The following is a 21,422-nucleotide window of genomic DNA, read 5'->3' on the forward strand; positions in this document are numbered from 1 at the left end:
GAGGGAGATGAGTGGAAGACGGCTTTCAGTACCACCTCAGGGCACTATGAGTACCTCGTCATGCCGTACGGGTTGATCAATGCACCATCAGTCTTTCAAGCCTTTGTAGACAAGATTTTCAGGGACCTGCACGGACAGGGTGTAGTGGTGTATATTGATGACATTCTGATTTATTCCACAGCACGCGCCGAGCATGTGTCCCTGGTGCGCAGGGTGCTTGGTCGCCTGTTGGAGCATGACCTGTACGTCAAGGCTGAGAAATGCCTGTTTTTCCAGCAGTCCGTCTCCTTCCTAGGGTATCGTATTTCCACCTCAGGGGTGGAGATGGAGAGTGACCACATTTCAGCCTTGCGCAATTGGCCGACTCCCACCACGGTAAAGGAGGTGCAGCGGTTCTTAGGGTTTGCCAACTACTACCGGAGGTTTATCTGAGGTTTTGGTCAGGTAGCGGCTCACTGCTGAAGGGGGGCCTGGTGCGTTTCCAGTGGTCGGCTGAGGCGGACAGGGCTTTTAGTCACCTGAGGGCTCTGTTTACCTCGGCTCCCGTGCTGGCCCATCCGGATCCCTCTTTGGCGTTCATAGTGGAGGTGGACGCGTCCGAGGCTGGGATAGGAGCTGTGCTCTCTCAGCGCTCGGATACGCCACCGAAGCTCCGCCCCTGTGCCTTCTTCTTTAAGAGGCTCAGCCCGGCGGAGCGAAACTATGACCTGGAGGACCGGGAGCAGTTGGCAGTTGTCATGGCCTTGAAGGTGTGGAGACATTGGCTTGAGGGGGCTAAACACCCTTTTCTCATCTGGAACGACCACCGCAATCTGGAGTACATCCGGGCAGTGATGAGACTGAACCCTCGCCAGGCAAGGTGGGCCATGTTTTTCACCCATTTTGTGTTTACCCTTTCCAACAGACCAGGCTCCCAGAACGTGAAGGCAGACGCATTGTCCCGACTGTATGACACAGAGGAGCCTCCTGCCTGGTGGTTCCGGTAATGTGGGAGCTGGACACGGACATTGAGCAGGCGTTACGTGCAGAGCCCGCTACCTTCCAGTGTCCCGCTGGGCGTCTGTATGTACCGTCTGCTGTTCGTGACCGGTTGATCTATTGGGCCCACACGGCTCCCTCTGGTCCTCCTGGGATCGGTCGGACAGTGCGCTGTTTGAGCGGGAGGTACTGGTGGCCTACCTTGGCTAAGGACGTGAGGGTTTATGTTTCCTCCTGCTCGGTGTGCGCCCAGTGTAAGGCTCCTAGGCACCTGTCCAGGGGTAAGCTACACCCCTTACCCGTTCCACAACGGCCTTGGTCGCACCTGTCGGTGGATTTTCTGACTGATCTTCCACCCTCACAGGGTAACACCGCGATCCTGGTCATTGTGGATCGTTTGTCTAAGTCCTGTCGTCTCCTCCCTCTGCCCGGTCTCCCTACGGCCATACCGACTGCGGTGGCCTTGTTTACGCACGTTTTCCGGCTACGGGGTGCCTGAGGATATAGTGTCTGATCGAGGTCCCCAGTTCACGTCTAGGGTCTGGAAGGCGTTCATGGAACGTCTGGGTGTCTCGGACAGCCTTACTTCAGGGTTTCACCCCGAGAGTAACGGGCAGGTGGAAAGAGTAAACCAGGATGTGGGAAGGTTTCTGCGGTCCTATTGCCAGGACCGGCCGGGGAAGTGGGCGGCGTTCGTGCCCTGGGCTGAGATGGCACAGAACTCGCTTAGCCACTCCTCCACTAACCTCTCTCCCTTCCAGTGCGTACTGGGGTACCAGCCGGTTCTGGCGCCTTGGCATCAGAGTCAGACCGAGGCTCCTGCGGTGGACGACTGGTTCAGGCGCACGGAGGAGACATGGGAAGTTGTCCATGTTCACCTTCAGCGGGCCGCGCTACGCCAAAAAGAGAACGCAGACCGCCACTGCAGTGAGGCCCCGGTGTTCGCACCAGGGGACCGGGTCTGGCTCTCGACCCGAAACCTGCCCCTCTGCCTGCCCTGCCGGAAGCTGGGCCCGCGGTTTGTGGGGCCATTCAAAGTCCTGAGGAGACTGAACGAGGTATGCTACAGGTTACAGCTTCCCCCAGATTACCGTATTAATCCCTCGTTCCATGTGTCTCTCCTCAGGCCGGTGGTGGCTGGTTCGCTCCAGGAGTTTGAGGTGCGGGAGGTTCCTCCGCCCCCTCTGGACATCGAGGGGGCCCCGGCGTACTCCGTTCGCTCCCTCCTGGATTCGAGGCGTCGGGCGAGGGGCCTTCAGTATCTCGTGGAGTGGGAGGGATACGGTCCGGAGGAAAGGTGCTGGGTTCCGGTCGAGGACGTGTTGGACCCTTCAATGATGTAGGAGTTCCATCGTCTTCGTCCGGATCGCCCTGCGCCTCGCCCTCTGGGTCATCCCCGAGGCCAGTGTCGATGCGCTGCTGGAGCCATGCGTCGGGGGGTACTGTCACGACTTCCGCCGAAGTTGGTCCCTCTCCTTGTTCGAACGGCGTTCGTCGTTCCGGCCTTCTAGTGGTTTTGTGTTGTCTTCCTCACACCTGGTTCCAATTCCATTCAATTACATGTTGTGTTTCCCCCCATGTCCTTGTCCGGAATTGTTTCTTGTAGTGCTTGTGCACATTATGCTGTTGGATACCGGGTTTTGTTTGACCCATTCATTGATGTGGTTTTTATGTTTATTAAACGACGCCGTTGTAAATCAGTTTTCGCTCTCCCGCCAGTACGCACCACGTTACAGTAAACAATTATTGGAAAAATGACTTGCGTCATGCACAAAGTAGATGTCCTAACCGACTTGCCAAAACTATGGTTTGTTAACAAGAAATTTCTGGAGTGGTTGAAAAACAAGTTTTAATGACTCCAACCTAAGTGTATGTAAACTTCCGACTTCAATTGTATTAAGCTTCCAGGAACTGTGCACAGTTCCTCACGACATGGGGCCGCGCATTATCATGCTGAAACATTAGGTGATGGCGGCGGATGAATAGCACGACAATGGGCCTCTGGATCTCATCACGCTATATGTGCATTCAAATTGCCATCAATAAAATGCAAATCAGCTGTCCGTCCTGTCTTCCTGTAGCGCTGTCTTAGGCGTCTCACAGTACGGACACATCTGGCCACATCTGCAGTCCTCATGCCTCCTTGTAGCATGCCTAAGGCACGTTCATGCAGATGAGCAGGGACCCTGGGCATCTTTCTTTTGGTGTTTTTCAGAGTCAGTAGAAAGGCCTCTTTAGTGTCCTAAGTTTTCATAACTGTGACCTTAATTGCCTACCGTCTGTAAGCTGTTAGTGTCTTAACGACCGTTCCACAGGTGCATGTTCCTTAATTGTTTATGGTTCATTACAAGCATGGGAAACAGTGTTTAAACCCTTTACAACGAAGATCTGTGAACTTATTTGGATTTTTACAAATTATCTTTGAAAGACAGGGTCCTGAAAAAGGGACGTTTCATTTTTTTGCTGAGTTTAGTGTGTGTGTGTGTGTGTGTGTGTGTGTGTGTGTGTGTGTGTGTGTGTGTGTGTGTGTGTATTCTGTGTTATTATTTAGTTAGCTAGTAAATAAATAATTAAACCAATTTGTGTAGTACTGAATTATGAGCAAGGCTGGGTTTTTTTGCAGATGCATGAGGTTACGACTGTTCAGAATGATGACATGATAAGAGGTAATAATTAATAATTAATATGTTGACCGTTTAATGGATGTTGTAGGTAAAGACCTTATCATTTGGGAGATGGTAACTCTTTAAACAACCTCTTCTGTGGTGGCCCAAATTCCTAATTAGTTGTTACATGATTAATCAGGTAACAATTAAACATAGTTAGTGGATTAAATAAACAATCATCAGATTAATGAAAGTGAAGTCACAACACTGGCATTACTAAGCCTAAGAGAAACACATTTACTTTTGTTATCCTCCAGCTTTCATGTTCAAGCCTCTCCATCCTAGACGGACAAGCAAACAATCACTTTTAATCGTTTTTCAAAAATGAAAAAAAAAAAATGAAAAAAAAAACAGCCTGACATTTTTGTAAGCGCCAAAGAAAATATAAAAATAAATAAGGTGTAATAGCACCAATTATATTTGATGATGGTATGTTGAGCAGTGTACCTCATGCAGGACTGTGTTTCACCATTTCTCCCCATGAGTGCATGCTTGAACAGCAGGGAGGACTGGACAAAAGCCCAGATAAGGGCCACACACAAAAATACAGAGAAGTCAGGTTACAGACGGTGCCGGGACAGGCATTAGCACTGTTTTGTTGGAGCTCGGTGTGAATTCACAGAGGAAAACCATAAGAGATTTAAATAGTACGGCAAGCTATAGCAAACTACTCGACAAAGGTTGACGCTAAAGTGTATTGACATTATACAGATTCAACATCGCTGAGTAGAAATGGTCTGCTGTATATATACACTGGTAACACATTATGTCATGTATTCAGTAACAATTCAGTAAGTATTTTTTTAAACCTCACGCTTTGAGCTACAGTGAGGGAAAAAGGTATTTGATCCCCCTGCTGATTTTGTACGTTTGCCCACTGACAAAGAAATGATCAGTCTATAACTTTAATGGTAGGTTTATTTGAACAGTGAGAGACAGAATAACAACAAAAAAATCCAGAGAAACGCATATCAAAAATGTTATAAAACGATTTGCATTTTAATGAGGGAAATAAGTATTTGACCCCTCTGCAAAACATGACTTAGTACTTGGTGGCAAAACCCTTGTTGGCAATCACAGTGGTCAGACGCTTCTTGTAGTTGGCCACAAAGTTTGCACACATCTCAGGAGGGATTTTGTCCCACTCCTCTTTGCAGATCTTCTCCAAGTCATTAAGGTTTCGAGGCTGATGTTTGGCAAATAGAACCTTCAATTCCCTCCACAGATTTTCTATGGGATTAAGGTCTGGAGACTGGCTAGGCCACTCCAGGACCTTAATGTGCTTCTTCCTGAACCACTCCTTTGTTGCCTTGGCCGTGTGTTTTGGGTCATTGTCATGCTGGAATACCCATCCACGACCCATTTTCAATGCCCTGGCTGAGGGAAGGAGGTTCTCACCCAAGATTTGACGGTACATGGCCCCGTCCATCGTCCCTTTGATGCGGTGAAGTTTTCCTGTCCCCTTAGCAGAAAAACACCCCCAAAGCATAATGTTTCCACCTCCATGTTTGACGGTGGGGATGGTGTTCTTGGGGTCATAGGCAGCATTCCTCCTCCTCCAAACACGGCGAGTTGAGTTGATGCCAAAGAGCTCCATTTTGGTCTCATCTGACCACAACACTTTCACCCAGTTGTCCTCTGAATCATTCAGATGTTCATTGGCAAACTTCAGACGGGCATGTATATGTGCTTTCTTGAGCAGGGGGACCTTGCGGGCGCTGCAGGATTTCAGTCCTTCACGGCGTAGTGTGTTACCAATTGTTTTCTTGGCAACTATGGTCCCAGCTGCCTTGAGATCATTGACAAGATCGTCCCGTGTAGTTCTGGGCTGATTCCTCACCGTTCTCATGATCATTGCAACTCCACGAGGTGAGATCTTGCATGGAGCCCCAGGCCGAGGGAGATTGACAGTTCTTTTGTGTTTCTTCCATTTGCGAATAATCGCACCAACTGTTGTCACCTTCTCACCAAACTGCTTGGCGATGGTCCTGTAGCCCATTCCAGCCTTGTGTAGGTCTACAATCTTGTCCCTGACATCATTGGAGAGCTCTTTGGTCTTGGCCATGGTGGAGAGTTTGGAATCTGATTGATTGATTGCTTCTGTGGACAGGTGTCTTTTATACAGGTAACAAACTGAGATTAGGAGCACTCCCTTTAAGAGTATGCTCCTAATCTCAGCTCGTTATCTGTATAAAAGACACCTGGGAGCCAGAAATCTTTCTGATTGAGAGGGGGTCAAATACTTATTTCCCTCATTAAAATGAAAATCAATTTATACAATTTTTGACATGTGTTTTTCTGGATTTTTGTTGTTTGTATTCTGTCTCTCACTGTTCAAATAAACCTACCATTCAAATTATAGACTGATAATTTCTTATTCAGTGGGCAAACTTACAAAATCAGCAGGGGATCAAATACTTTTTTCCCCTCACTGTAGATGTATAGTTCATACATGCATAATCTTTAATCAGAATTACTGTCTTACCTCAATTAGCCACGAAATTCTTAGTTTGAAAGCAACTTTTCTGTAAGATGTGTGGTGTCATTGAGTACTGCAAGCTTGGCCACGTGTGCCAGACCCTTAGCAATTTGAGTTCCAGACAATGACTTTAAGCCCCTTCTATTTGAGTGACAGTTAGCAAGATGCACATTGAAGAGAGTTGCACAGTGAAAGAAGCCTGGTCCAGGCCTGCCCAACGTTATCCAAGGGCTGGCCCAACAGCTCAGTAACACAACAGAGAGAGCACGAGAGCGAGCAACGTTGTACTGCACATACACACATGATGTAGTACGCACTTTTCGGGGACCCGTTTTGGCTAGAGGCTACTTTCAGAACTACTGGCTAAAAAGTATGCATATCTTCCTCAAAGTCTCTTTAAAAAAGGGGCACTTCACCACTTTATAAACCCATATTCCTTATTTCCATCACCATATGTGTTCACCCATCATATGTGAAAACAGATATTTTTTATTTTCTGTCATTAAAATATTAGAAAAACATCAGAAAATTACATGCCCTTTTAATTTTTGTGGTTGTCAACAAAAATGGCCACCATGAGATTAAATGACATTGTTTTGCTACTTTGTTTTAGAACAATGGAGGTAATTATATGACCACCACTTTAAATGTTGTGTTATGTTTCTCTGGTAATTACCATTTCAAACTAAAATCATGAATTACTGACATCAATCATATTTGCCCTCGACGTGAAAGATGTTACAATAATAACTGATTATCAGGTGTAGCGCCGCGGCTATCGCTAAGTGCAGTATCATAAATCCCGAACACACAAATGATGATCCAGGACTTGCATTATAGACATAAAAGTAAATTATGTACCCCCTTGATACACATCATTTCCCTCAAAATGCCCTTGCTCTCTTGCGCCGTCTTCCTCCTTTTTACGACCATCCATATGCATCTATGGCAACATGGGCTAACACGTCCCATCTGTTCCACGCCTATAAATGAACCACTATCAATCGTAACGGAAAGACCAAATACTGACAAACTCCTTGAGATTAAGATTGACCAGGTACTAGAAAGGTACTAAGATAAAAGAGAGAGCCACTCACTCCAGCGAGAGAACTAGACACAGAGTCACAAAAACAAAATAAGCAAGACCAGTACAAGAAAAACAGGCTATGCTCCAAACTACATTAAATGATCCATGACACAATCTACTACATTAAGGTCACCATGGCAACACAAACCCACCAAAACCTCTAAAATGTATAGTTGTGAGGAGGAGTGTACTGCGTCCAGAAGCTAATTCACCTTTCATTTTCTGTATTCAGGCTTCACTCAAACATTGTTTTAAAGGTTTGTTTTACTATTACCTTAAATATAAGTAATCTGATTTATTAGTTAAAGTCTGTGATGTTTAATCAAACTTGTCGCACTCAGCTCCTGATAGAGGATAAATTCTACAAATCGGTCTCCTGAATTAGCCTTCTACGCATGAGCGCCCAGCTGGCACACGTGCACTAGGCCTGAGCTAGTTTTCCCCAGCTAAACTAGCGGAACTATGCTAGTTTCGTCCTCATTGCCAATCCCTCAAATACTGCATCCTCAACTTTAAAACTCCTTTGCTAGTTATATAATCACGTAACTAACAAATTTGCTGGAAATGAACTTGAATAGTCATGACCGGTTCGAGATGGCGGTGACAGCGGCGAAGGATATCATTGCTACTTAACGTGGATCCAAGTTCAGTTTTGAGATCCACCGGCGTCATTGGTGTAGGGTTAAGGTGGACGTTTCTGAATGGTCTTGGAACTGTGACAACGGGCAGCCTCTCCCCGCTTGGCTCATTGGGATATGTCGTGATTTTGCCAACACAGCCAGATACTGTATGTAGACAGTCTTGTACCCTTAACCTTTTTTTTCAACTGACTATCATATGTTGTTTCAAATCTGACTTTATTAAGATAATGAGTAATCCAGGAATGTCACAAGGTAATTGACACGAGAAAACTCTACAGATCGCAATGACTACAATGAATGGCTAAATGACTTCCGGACACTAAGGGTCCGTGGAGCTCCTACTCTTCCTCACCACTCTATAAGAGTCCTATAGCAACCCTCCATATAGGGTTGGAGCCAGCAGCCAAGGCCCAGGGATATATAATGGCTGGCCTCGGCTGGTGGTGCAACAGTAAGGCGTCCCTCTTAGGTATTGATCCAGGTTGACTAGATCATGAGTGAATGCTGGGAAGCTGACTTCATGTGCCCGACTGCCTGGGCGGGCAGGCGTCTGGACTCCTGAGTGGCCGGCTGTCTACAGACTGAGTGGAACCAGCTAGGGCAGGGCGATGCCTTTTTAACGCTCTTCGTTTCGCTGTAAACTGATGAATGTGGCTCAATGGGGTGAAACTTAAAACCGCCATGACCAGATGATAAAAAAACGATCAAGCTTTTTTGCGGCTTTAAAATCGACCTGCCGGGTCATTATTGTTGCAAAGTTCAGTGCATAGATTTGCAGAGTAACAGTTTGAAAAGTTAATCTGTAATAATAGTCTACTATGTTCACAACACTTGCCGTTCCTGATAAACTCATTTTTGAATAAAGTCAATGTCCATGCTCTCTGCAAAGGTCCATTGTAGGACATGAAACTAATAAAGCCTTTGCCTCTAGAGTCTATAGCATCAGCTAACAGATCAGAATCGTAGCACTGCCTTGACAGGGAGTCTGTTTGAAATATCTCTGTGCTTCTACCAAGTTCAAAGGTCGAAGGTGATGCTGCAGAGAGCCTCAAGTATGACTACAGTACCATCAGTGCCTCTGGCTATTCTACCTGCATGCCCTCTCACTGCCCTGGGTATTCCATCTTTTGAATTCCACAGCGGTGCCCTCTCTCCTTCAGCTTCATTAACAGATCTGCACGTGTTGTTCATGCTTCACTGCCCTACTGCTCTGACATCCTTGAGAGAGAGAGTGCAGGTTAGAAGGTTTTGTTGTATTCTTGTATTCCCTGCTTCTCCCTGGATAAAACTAAATGAAATGTGCTTTGGCAGCTAACCTTGACGTTCTTCAACTCCCTCTATGCGAGTATGCAGGGAAACCAAAGGAGAAAGAAAATGGCTGCCGCACACTCGCAGTCCGGTCTGAGGCATTTGTGAGGGAGAACAGTGGCTCTAATTGGTAACCTAAGCAGGGAGCCTTTTTACTCCATATTGAGGGGAATTGTTGCCGGAGGTTATCAAAAGGTAGAACTATTCTTTTCAAATGCCACAGTGTTTTGTTCCAGGCTCGTTTCAAAACACCCGGAGTACCTTTCCCACTCATTACCAACTGTGGGGAGGCTGATATAGCTTCATTGCCTAGGCCCCTCTCAACACGGTGCAAATAAATGGAGTAAATGGAGTCTGGGCCTTCACAAAAGAGAGAAATAATTATTTCCTGAAACTTCATAACATTCATTAGCATGTGGGCTGTGTAGCTACATTGTCTCTCACCGTGGGTAGCCGAGCTTTCAGACATTAGCGACTAATGAGCGAGGGCTCCGAGGCAATTTCACGAACAATGCGGCCACGTTACTTTGCTACATAATGACACCTAACCTTTCAAATATGAGCCACGATTGGTACCTAATATGTAGTGCCACCTAAGGCAAACTTGTGTTTCAAGTTTAAATAGGGAGTAACCAAACTAAGGACTTCATTAAATAGTGATATTATGCCACTCAGCTTCTGTCTTATAGGTAAGAATTACATCTAAAGGCATTTCCCTTTTTCTTCACGTTAATCACATCTTGCCGACGTTCCGGTGCAGATAGGGTCTCTTTGGGGGGGGGGATCTCGCTGACAGGAAATTATTTATCACTAAATATCACCAAGCGAAGACATTCCTATGAGGCCATAGAGCAGGGAGAGTTAATTCATTAAGGAGCCTGGAGCAAGAAAACTCTGCACTTTAGACTATGGTGCAAAGACTCTTCATTAGAGAAAACACTCTTGCTTAAGAATGCAGTGAGAGCAGAGACAGTTTTAACCAATGACCTACAGCAAAGACAATAGGTGAAGTGGACTGAAGAATTAAGTTATTGTTGCTACTAAAGTTATTGTTCTTCTAACATAGTAACTAAAGTGTTTCCTGCTATATCCATCTCCACCGATTAGTCCAATACACTTGACGGATAACTTGGTATAAAAAAAACTCTTTGTGCTGTGTCATTCAAGTTCCTAAGAGTAATGCATTCACTTGCATCCAATGGCATGTTAATGAGGTTTGCCTCTAATAAAGAGTTACTGTCGGAGTTATGCATCGTTTATGGCCATGAAATTCAATACAGAGGGGAGAATATTTTTGAACAACTAACCGCTAACTTTCCAGTCTATGGAGCGCAGACAATTTTGGAGATTCAATACAGCCTAATGTGAACTACCCACAACTGTTTGAAAAAAAATATTCAGTACAAGTCAAAAGTTTGGACAGACCTACTCAATCAAGGGTTTTTCTTTATTTGACTATTTTCTACATTGCAGAATAATAGTGAAGAAATCAAAACTATGAAATAACACATGTAGTAACCAACAACAAAAAAAGTGTTAAACAAATCAAAATATATTTTATATTTGAAATTCTTCAAAGTAGCCACCCTTTGCCTTGATGACAGCTTTGCATTCTTGGCATTCTCCCAACCAGCTTCATGATGTAGTCACCTGGAATGCATTTCAATTAACAGGTGTGCCTTGTTAAAAGTTAATTTGTGGATTTTCTTTCATTGAGGCAATCAGTTGGGGTGTGACAAGGTAGGGGTGGTATACAGAAGATAGCCCTATTTGGTAAAAGACCAAGTTCATATTATGGCAAGAACAGCTCAAACAAGCAAAGAGAAATGACAGTCCATCATTACTTTAAGACATGAAGGTCAGTCAATCCGGAACACTTCAAGAGCTTTGAAAGTTTCTTCAAGTGCAGTCGCAAAAACAATCAATCGCTATAATGAAACTGGCTCTCATGAAGACGGCCACATGAAAGGAAGACCCCGAGTTATCTCTGCTGCAGAGGATAAGTTCAGAGTTACCAGCCTCAAAAATTGCAGCCCAAATAAATGCTTCAGAGTTCAAGTAACAGACATCAACATCAACTGCTCAGAGGAGACTGCAAGAATCAGAACTTCATGGTCAAATTGCTGCAAAGAAACCCCAACTAAACGACACCAATAATAAGAAGAGACTTGCTTGGGCCAAGAAACACGAGCAATGGCCATTTGATCGGGGTAAATCTATCCTTTGGTCTGATGAGTCCAAATTTGAGATCTTTGGTTCCAACCGCCATGTCTTTGTGAGACGCAGAGTAGGTGAATGGATGATCTCCGCATGTGTGGTTCCCACCGTGAAGCATGGAGGAGGAGGTGGGATGGTGCTTTGCTGGTGACATGGTCTGTGATTTATTTAGAATTCAAGGCACACTTAACCAGCATGGCTACCACAGCATTCTGCAGCGATACGCCATCCCATGTTGTTTGCACTTAACCTCTTGGGGCTAGGTGGGACGCTAGCGTGCCACCCGTGGTGCACTCCATCAACAGCAGGTGCATTTCAAGAGCGGCAAATTTGAATCCAAATAAATGTCAAAATTCAAATTTTTCAAAAATACAACTATGTTACACCATTTGAAAGATAAACATCTCCTTAATCTAACCACGTTTTACGATTTCAAAAAGGTTTTACGGCGAAAGCATAAATTTAGAGTATGTTAGGACAGTACATTTACAAGAGTTGTGTGTAATGTTTTGTCAAGTCAAAGACAGGGTCACCAAAACCATAAAACCAGCTAAAATGATGCACTAACCTTTTACAATCTCCATCAGATGACACTCCTAGGACATTATGTTAGACAATGCATGCATTTTTAGTTCTATCAAGTTCATTTTTATATCCAAAAACAGCGTTTTACTATGGCATTGATGTTGAGGAAATCGTTTCCCTCCAATAACCGGCAGTCAAGTCAGCGTCAGAAATTAAATAATTAAAATTAGAAAACATTGTTAAAATATTATATTGTCATTTAAAGAATTATAGATTTACATCTCTTGAACGCAATCAACTTGCCAGATTTAAAAATAACCTTACTGGGAAATCACACTTTGCAATAATCTGAGCACTGCGCCCAGAAAAATACGCGTTGCGATACAGACTAGACGTCATGTTGGGGAGATCTAAAATCGAAAATACTATGTAAATAATCCATTACCTTTGATTCTCTTCATCAGATGTCACTTCCAGGTATCACAGGTCCATAACGAATGTAGTTTTGTTCAAAAAAGCTCATCATTTATGTCCAAAAATCTCCGTCTCGTTAGCACATGATGTAAGCCAGCCGGACTTCTCGTCATGAACGAGGGGAAAAAATATATTTCCGTTCGTTCAAACATGTCAAACGTTGTATAGCATAAATCATTAGGGCCTTTTTTAACCAGAACATGAATAATATTCAAGGTGGACGAATGCATACTCTTTTATAACGTATTGGAACGAGGGTACCCAACATGAAGTAGCGCGCCAGGTGTCTAATGGGACATCACCGTTCCATGGCTCTTGTTCGGTCAGATCTCCCTCCAGAAGACTCAAAACACTTTGTAAAGGCTGGTGACATCTAGTGGAAGCAATAGGAAGTGCCAAAATATTCCTAAACCCCTGTGTTTTTCAATGGGATAGGTTTAAAGTCAATACAACACATCAGGTATCCACTTCCTGTCAGAAAATGTCTCAGGGTTTTGCCTGCCAAATGAGTTCTGTTATACTCACAGACACCATTCAAACAGTTTTGGAAACTTTAGAGTGTTTTCTATCCATATATAATAAGTATATGCATATTCTAGTTACTGGGTAGGATTAGTAACCAGATTAAATCGGGTACATTTTTTTTATCCAGACGTGCAAATGCTGCCCCCTAGACCCAACAGGTTAATGGGACTATCATTTGTTTTTCAACAGGACAATGAACGAACACACCTCCAGGCTGTGTAAAGGCTATTTGACCAACAAAGAGAGTAATGGAGTGCTACATCAGATGACCTGGCCTCCACAATCACCCAACCTCAACCCAATTGAGATGGTTTGGGATGAGTTGGACCACAGAGTGAAGGAAAAGCAGCCAAAAAGTGCTCAGCGTATGTGGGAACTCTTTCAAGACTGTTGGAAAAGCATTCCAGGTGAAGCTGGTTGAGAGAATGTCAAGAGTGTGCAAAGCTGTCATCAAGGCAAAGGGTGGCTACTTTGAAGAATTTAAAATATATTTTGATTTGTTTAACAGTTTTTTGGTTACTACATGATTCCAAGTGTTTTCATAGTTCATGTCTTCACTACTATTCTACAATGTAGAAAATAGTAAAATAAACAAAAACCCATGTCCAAACTTTTGACTGGTACTGTATGTATACATGTATATCTCTAATAAAACATTAACATTGTATACTTTAGTACCATACTAAACAAAAATAAAAAATGCAACATGTAGAAGTATTGGTCCCAAGTGTTGGTCCCATGTTTCATGAGCTGAAATAAAAGATCCCAGAAATGTTCCATTTGCACAAAAAGCAAATCTTTCAGATTTTGTGTAATTTTCTTTATATCCCTGTTAGTGAGCATTTCTCTTTTGCCAAGATATGCCATACCTGTCAGGTGGATGGATTATCAAGAAGCTGATTAAACAGCATGATCACTACACAGGTGCACCTTGTGCTGGGGACAAAAGGCCACTAAAATGTGCAGTTTTGTCACACAACATAATGCCACAGATGTCAAGATGAGGGAGTGTGCAATTGGCATGCTGACTGCAGGAATGTCCACCAGAGCTGTTGCCAGAGAACTGAATGTTGATTTCTCTACCATAAGCCGCCTCCAATGTCATTTTAGAGAATTTGGCAGTATGTCCAACCGGCCTCACAATCGCAGACCACGTGTAACCACACCAGCCCAGGGCCTCCACATCCGGCCTCTTCACCTGCGGGATTGTCTGAGACCAGCCACCCAGACAGCTGATGTAACTGTGGGTTTGCACAAGTGAAGAATTTCTGCAAAAACTGTTGGAAACCGTCTCAGGGAAGCTCATCTGCGTGCTCGTCCTCACCAGGGTCTTGACCTGACTCCAGTTTGGCGTCGTAACCGACTTCAGTGGGAAAATGCTCACCTTCGATGGCCAGTGGCACGCTGGAGAAGGGTGCTCTTCATGGATTAATTCCAGTTTCAACTGTACCGGGCAGATGGCGTGTATGGTGTTGTGTGGACAAGCGGTTTGCTGATGTCAACATTGTGAACAGAGTGACAGTGGTGACAGTGGGGTTATGGTATGGGCAGGCATAAATTTGTTAATCCGCCACCATCTCCTCATGTTTCAGCATGATAATGCACAGCCCCATCTCACAAGGATCTGTACACAATTCTTGGAAGCTGAAAATGTCATAGTTCTTCCATGGTCTGCATACTCACCAGACACGTCACCCATTGAGCATGATTGGGATGCTCTGGTATAGACGTCGGCTGATTATGATTTTTCAACGCCGATACCGATTATTGGAGGACAAAACAGCCAATGCCGATTAATTGGCCGATTTTTGTATTTATTTATTTGTAATAATGACAATTACAACAATACTGAATGAACACTTATTTTAACTTAATATAATACATCAATAAAATCAATTTAGCCTCAAATAAATAATGAAACATGTTCAATTTGGTTTAAATAATGCAAAAACAAAGTGTTGGAGAAGAAATTAAAAGTGCAATATGTGCCATGTAAAAAAGCTAACGTTTAAGTTCCTTGCTCAGAACATGAGAACATATGAAAGTTGGTGGTTCCTTTTATTAACATGAGTCTTCAATATTCCCAGGTAAGAAGTTTCAGGTTGTAGTTATTATAGGAATTATAGGCCTATTTCTCTCTATACGATTTGTATTTCATATACCTTTGACTATTGGATGTTCTTATAGGCACTTTAGTATTGCCAGTGTAACAGTATAGCTTCCGTCCCTCTCCTCGCTCCTACCTGGGCTCGAACCAGGAACACATCGACAACAGCCACCCTCGAAGCAGCGTTACCCATGCAGAGCAAGGGGAACAACTACTCCAAGTCTCAAAGCGAGTGACGTTTGAAACGCTATTAGCGCGCACCCGGCTAACTAGCTAGCCATTTCACATCGGTTACACCAGCCTAATCTTGGGAGTTGACAGGCTTGAAGTCATAAACAGCGCAATGCATTGCGAAGGGCTGCTGGCAAACGCACGAACGTGCTGTTTGAATGAACGCTTACGAGCCTGCTGCTGCCTACCGTCGCTCAGACTGCTCTATCAAATCATAGACTTAATTATAACATAATAATACACAGAAATACGAGCCTTAGGTCATTAATATGGTCGAATCCGGAAACTATCATCTCGAAAACAAACCATTTTTCCTGTCAGTGAAATACGGAACCATTCCGTATTTTATCTAACGGGTGGCATCCTTAAGTCTAAATATTCCTGTTACATTGAAAAACCTTCAATGTTATGTCATAATTACGTAAAATTCTGGCAAATTAGTTCGCAACGAGCCAGGCGGCCTAAACTGTTGCATATACCCTGACTGCGTGCAATGAACGCAAAATGACACAATTTCACCTGGTTAATATTGCCTGCTAACCTGGATTTCTTTTAGCTAAATATGCAGGTTTAAAAATATATACTTCTGTGTATTGATTTTAAGAAAGGCATTGATGTTTATGGTTAGGTACAGTCGTGCAACAATTGTGCTTTTTTCGCAAATGCGCTTTTGTTAAATCATCCCCCATTTGGCGAAGTTGGCTGTCTTTGTTAGGAAGAAATAGTCTTCACAGTTCGCAACGAGCCAGGTGGCCCAAACTGCTGCATATACCCTGACTCTGTTTGCAAGAGAAGTGACACATTTTCCCTAGCTAAAAGAAATTCATGTTAGCAGGCAATATTAACTAAATATGCAGGTTTAAAAAAATATATGCTTGTGTATTGATTTTAAGAAAGGCATTGATGTTTATGGTTGGAGCAACGTGTACCTAAGCGATTATATGCAACGCAGGACAGGCTAGATAAACTAGTAATATCATCAACCATGTGTAGTTAACTACTGATTATGATTGATTGATTGTTTTTTATAAGATAAGTTTAATGCTAGCTAGCAACTTACCTTAGCTTCTTACTGCATTCGCGTAACAGACAGGCTCCTCGTGGAGTGCAATGCAAAGCAGGTGGTTAGAGCGTTGGACTAGTTAACCGTAAGGTTGCAAGATTGAATCCCCGAGCTGACAAGGTAAAAATCTGTCTTCTGCCCCTGAACAAGGCAGTTAACCCACCGTTCCTAGGCCTTCATTGAAAATAAAAGGAACCACCAGCTTTCATATGTTCTCATGTTCTGAGCAAGGCACTTAAACATTAGCTTTCTTACATGGCACATATTGCACTTTTACTTTCTTCTCCAACACTTTGTTTTTGCATTATTTAACCTGTTAGGGCTAGGGGGCAGTATTGACACGGCCGGATAAAAAACGTACCCGATTTAATCTGGTTACTACTCCTGCCCAGTAACTAGAATATGCATATAATTATTGGCTTTGGATAGAAAACACCCTAAAGTTTCTAAAACTGTTTGAATGGTGTCTGTGAGTATAACAGAACTCATATGGCAGGCCAAAACCTGAGAAGATTCCATGCAGGAAGTGGCCTGTCTGACAAGTTGTGTTTCATCTTGGCTCTTTTTATTGAAGACTGAGGATCTTTGCAATAACGTGACACTTCCTACGGCTCCCATAGGCTCTCAGAGCCCGGGAAAAAGCTGAACGATATCGAGGCAGCCTCTGGCTGAAACACATTATCGCTTTTGGCAAGTGGCCAATCAGAGTACTATGGGCTTAGGCGCGTGCACGAGTCGACCGAATGCTTTATTTTCTTTCGTCTGTTTACCTAAACGCAGATTCCCGGTCGGAATATTATCGCTTTTTTATGAGAAAAATGGCATAAAAATTGATTTTAAACAGCGGTTGACATGCTTCGAAGTACGGTAATGGAATATTTAGAATTTTTTTGTCACGAATTGCGCCATGCTTGTCACCCTTATTTACCCTTTCGGATAGTGTCTTGAACGCACGAACAAAACGCCGCTATTTGGATATAACGATGGATTATTTTGGACCAAACCAACATTTGTTATTGAAGTAGAAGTCCTGGGAGTGCATTCTGACGAAGACAGCAAAGGTAATAACATTTTTCTTATAGTAAATCTGACTTTGGTGAGTGCTAAACTTGCTGGGTGTCTAAATAGCTAGCCCTGTGATGCCGGGCTATCTACTGAGAATATTGCAAAATGTGCTTTCACCGAAAAGCTATTTTAAAATCGGACATATCGAGTGCATAGAGGAGTTCTGTATCTATAATTCTTAAAATAATTGTTATGCTTTTTGTGAACGTTTATCGTGAGTAATTTAGTAAATTCACCGGCAGTGTTCGGTGGGAATGCTAGTCACATGCTAGTCACATGCTAATGTAAAAAGCTGTTTTTTGATATAAATATGAACTTGATTGAACAAAACATGCATGTATTGTATAACATAATGTCCTAGGGTTGTCATCTGATGAAGATCATCAAAGGTTAGTACTGCATTTAGCTGTGGTTTGGGTTTATGTGACATTATATGCTAGCTTGAAAAATGGGTGTCTGATTATTTCTGGCTGGGTACTCTGCTGACATAATCTAATGTTTTGCTTTCGTTGTAAAGCCTTTTTGAAATCGGACAGTGTGCTTAGATTAACGAGAGTCTTGTCTTTAAAATTGTGTAAAATAGTCATATGTTTGAAAAATTGAAGTTTTTGCATTTTTGAGGTTTTTGAATAACGCGCCACGGGATTACACTGGCTGTTACGTAGGTGGGACGATTTATTGCCACCTACCCTAGAGAGGTTAAACCAAATTGAACATGTTTCATTATTTATTTGAGGCTAAATTGATAGTATTTATGTATTATATTAAGTTAAAATAAGTGTTCGTTCAGTATTGTTGTAATTGTCATTATTACAAAAAATAAATTTAAAAAATGGCCGATTAATCGGTATCGGCTTTTTTTTGGGGTCCTCCAATAATTGGTATCGGTATTGAAAAATCATAATCGGTCGACCTCTAATGGATACAGACGTAGAAGGAAAGTAGAAAGTCAAAGTGGCATACACTATCAGACTAACAAATACACTCTAGCAATGCCAAAACAATACAGTATCCAGTCACATAAGTAGAGCAGCGGTTGTAGCAACCCACCTTCCTCTTACAGTACAGTATCACTAATATGATTTGGCATTAACTGATGTAGTTGGAATTTGTGCACAACTTCTTTCATGAGATTGATAGTAAAGAGCTCAGGCTTGGATCCATTTTGAACATCCATGTACCTGAAGGTGTTATGAAAGTATATGCAAATGGGATGCCCGTTTAGGCAAACAATGACACTATCACGCTTTATTAATGTGCTCCGCAGTCTAAAAACCCTCTTTCCCTAACTTGACTATTATTATTTAGCGAAAGGACAACTCTCCCTTTTTGTTGATAAAAAGGAGAGAATCCTTCAGAATCTTCCCTCTGTTGTGGAAACGATGAGGGGAGTGAGAGATGGGAATCCATTTTCCTCCCATGGCCCACTGTGCCTTAAAGGTTAATCACTACACCTGCAATCTCCTCTCCTCATCTCTCCTTCAGTCTCTACTTTTCTCACAAAAAAAACCAACATGTCACTTTTCTCAACTTCCCTCACCATTAGGTCCTTTCCAGCTGTTAGCCTTCCCACACATTTATTCCAAAGGTGTCTGAAGTACACTAGCTCTCCTCTGTTTCAGGCTCTCTCCCTCTATCATCTTGTCATCCTCCTTCAGTGTTTGCTTCCCCCACAATTGACCCACCAAGCACTTTCTGCAGTATATGCACTAAAACTAGTTCTCTTCTGTCCATCTCCTTCCCTCAATCTCTTCTTTTCGCACTTCCTCCTTTCTTCACACCAATCACCATTTATTTCTCTCTCCTTCGCTCACCTCTCTTCCCTCACTGTTCTAATTCTCACTACTCCTCTCACAGCAGTATTTCTAGTAGCACAAGCTTCAGCGTTCTAGGGACAGAAGAGGCCCCTCTCTACCCCTCTTGGTCTCCCTTCTTTCAACTCTTTCCCAGCTGTAGCACCTACAGTGGATTTGCCCGGGGCCCTAGTCTGTTCCAGCCTATCCACTGGTCTTTCTCTCTCCCCTCCCGCTCTCTGCTCATCAGCACTGCAAGGCCAAAACAAGTGGCAAGAGAGAGAAGAGTGGCAATAAGAAAGGGGCATCAAAAGCGAAAACACAACTCCAACTGTTTTCCTGGAATTCATAACGAGAACAGTTTCCCAGTATTTGGGTTTCGCCCCCGAGGCAAAAGCGGTCTGTGTTGACAGCGAGAGACAAGTTGATGGGGATGAGGCTGATTCCAGTTGCCAGTGGTGATGTGGGCGTGTCAGTGCGAGTGATTCTGAGGAGAGACGAATCGCTAAGAATGACTGGATGTGAGGGGGTCAGTTACTCAGTGTTGGGCTTGGACGATGATCTGATATGGGGAGACAGACTGTAGAGAGTAGGTCCCAGAAATACACACATAAATTGGCTGTAGTGCTGATTGGGGCAGGTGGCTGTCTGCCTAGAGAACAATTTAAACTGATTGAATGTAAAGACACACGACCATGCAATTGGGTGACTTGAAATGGTCTATCATTTCACAGGCTATCATTTTTAAAGCTGGTCACTGGTCAAACAGGCTTTATCATGGCCAATGACAGGGATTTTATGAGGTGCATCCCAAATGGCACCCTATTCATTATATTCTTACTTTTGGTCAAAAATAGCACACTATATAGGGAATAGGGGGCCATTTGAGACAATACCACACAAAATGGATTAAAACATTTTTTTTTTAATCCTCAGCAATCTACACACACAACTACCCCAAAATGACAAAGTGAAAACAGCAATACCTTATATACATAAATATTCAGGCCCTGTGCTATGAGACTCGAAATTGAGTTCAAATGCATCCTGTTTCCATTGATCATCCTTGAGATGTTTCTAAAACTTGGAGCCCACCTGTGGTAAGCTCAATTGATTGGACATGATTTGGAAAGGCACACACCTGTCTATACAAGGTCCTACAGTTGACAGTGCATGTCAGACCAAAAACCAAGCCATGAGGTCGAAGGAATTGTCCATAGAGCTCCGAGACAGGATTGTGTCAAGCTACAGATCTGGGGAAGGGTACCAAAAAATGTCTGCAGCATTGAAGGTCTCCAAGAACACAGTGGCCTCCATCATTCTTAAATATAAGAAGTTTGGAAACACCGAGTCCCTTCCTACAGCTGGCCGCCCAGCCAAACTGAGCAATCGGGGAGAAGGGCCTTGGTCAGAAAGGTGACCAAGAACCCGATGGTCACTCTGACCCGAGCTCCAGAGTTCCTCTGTGGAGATTGGAGAACCTTCCAGACGGACAACCATCTCTGCAGCACTCTACCAATCAGGCCTTTTGGCAGAGTGGCCAGACGGAAGCCACTCCTCAGTAAAAGGCACATGACAGCCTACTTGGAGTTTGCCAAAAGGAACCTAAAGACTCTCAGACCATGAGAAACCAAGATTGAATTATATAGACAATGCCAAGTGTCACGTCTGGAAGAAACCTGGCACCATCCCTACGGTGAAGCATGGTGGTGGCAGCATCACGCTGTGGGGATGTTTTTCAGCGGCATGGACTGGGAGACTATACAGGATCAAGGCAAAGATGAACGGAGCAAAGTACAGAGATATCCTTGATGAAAACCTGCTCCAGAACGCTTGGGACCTCAGACTGGGGAAAAGGTTAATCTTCCAACAGGACAACGACCCTAAGCACTCTCTGAATGTCCTTGAGTGTCCCAGCCAGAGCCCGGACTTGAACCCGATCGAACATCTCTGGAGATACCTGAAAATAGCTGTGCAGCAATGCTGCCATCCAACCTGACAGAGCTTGAGAGGATCTGCAGAGAGGAATGGGAGAAACTCCCCAAATACAGGTGTGCCAAGCTTGTAGCGTCACACCCAAGAAGACTCTAGGCTGTAATTGCTGCCAAAAGGTGCTTCAACAAAGTACTGAGTAATGGGTCTGAATACTTATGTTAATGTAATATATATATATTTTTTTATATATATTTTTTGCAAGAAAATTCCAAAAACCTGTTTTTGCTTTGTCATTATGGGGTATTGTGTGTAGATTGATGAGGGAAAA

General features: G+C 43.5%; 1 protein-coding gene across 3 annotated transcripts in view; it reads right to left on the reverse strand.

The window, feature by feature from the left end:
- Positions 1-21,422, reverse strand: part of samd12 (sterile alpha motif domain containing 12) — a 125,363-nt gene that overhangs the window by 52,330 nt on the left and 51,611 nt on the right. The window lies entirely within an intron of this gene.

Source organism: Salmo salar, chromosome ssa27, assembly GCF_905237065.1.
Source record: "Salmo salar chromosome ssa27, Ssal_v3.1, whole genome shotgun sequence".
NCBI classification, from domain to species: Eukaryota; Metazoa; Chordata; class Actinopteri; order Salmoniformes; family Salmonidae; genus Salmo; species Salmo salar.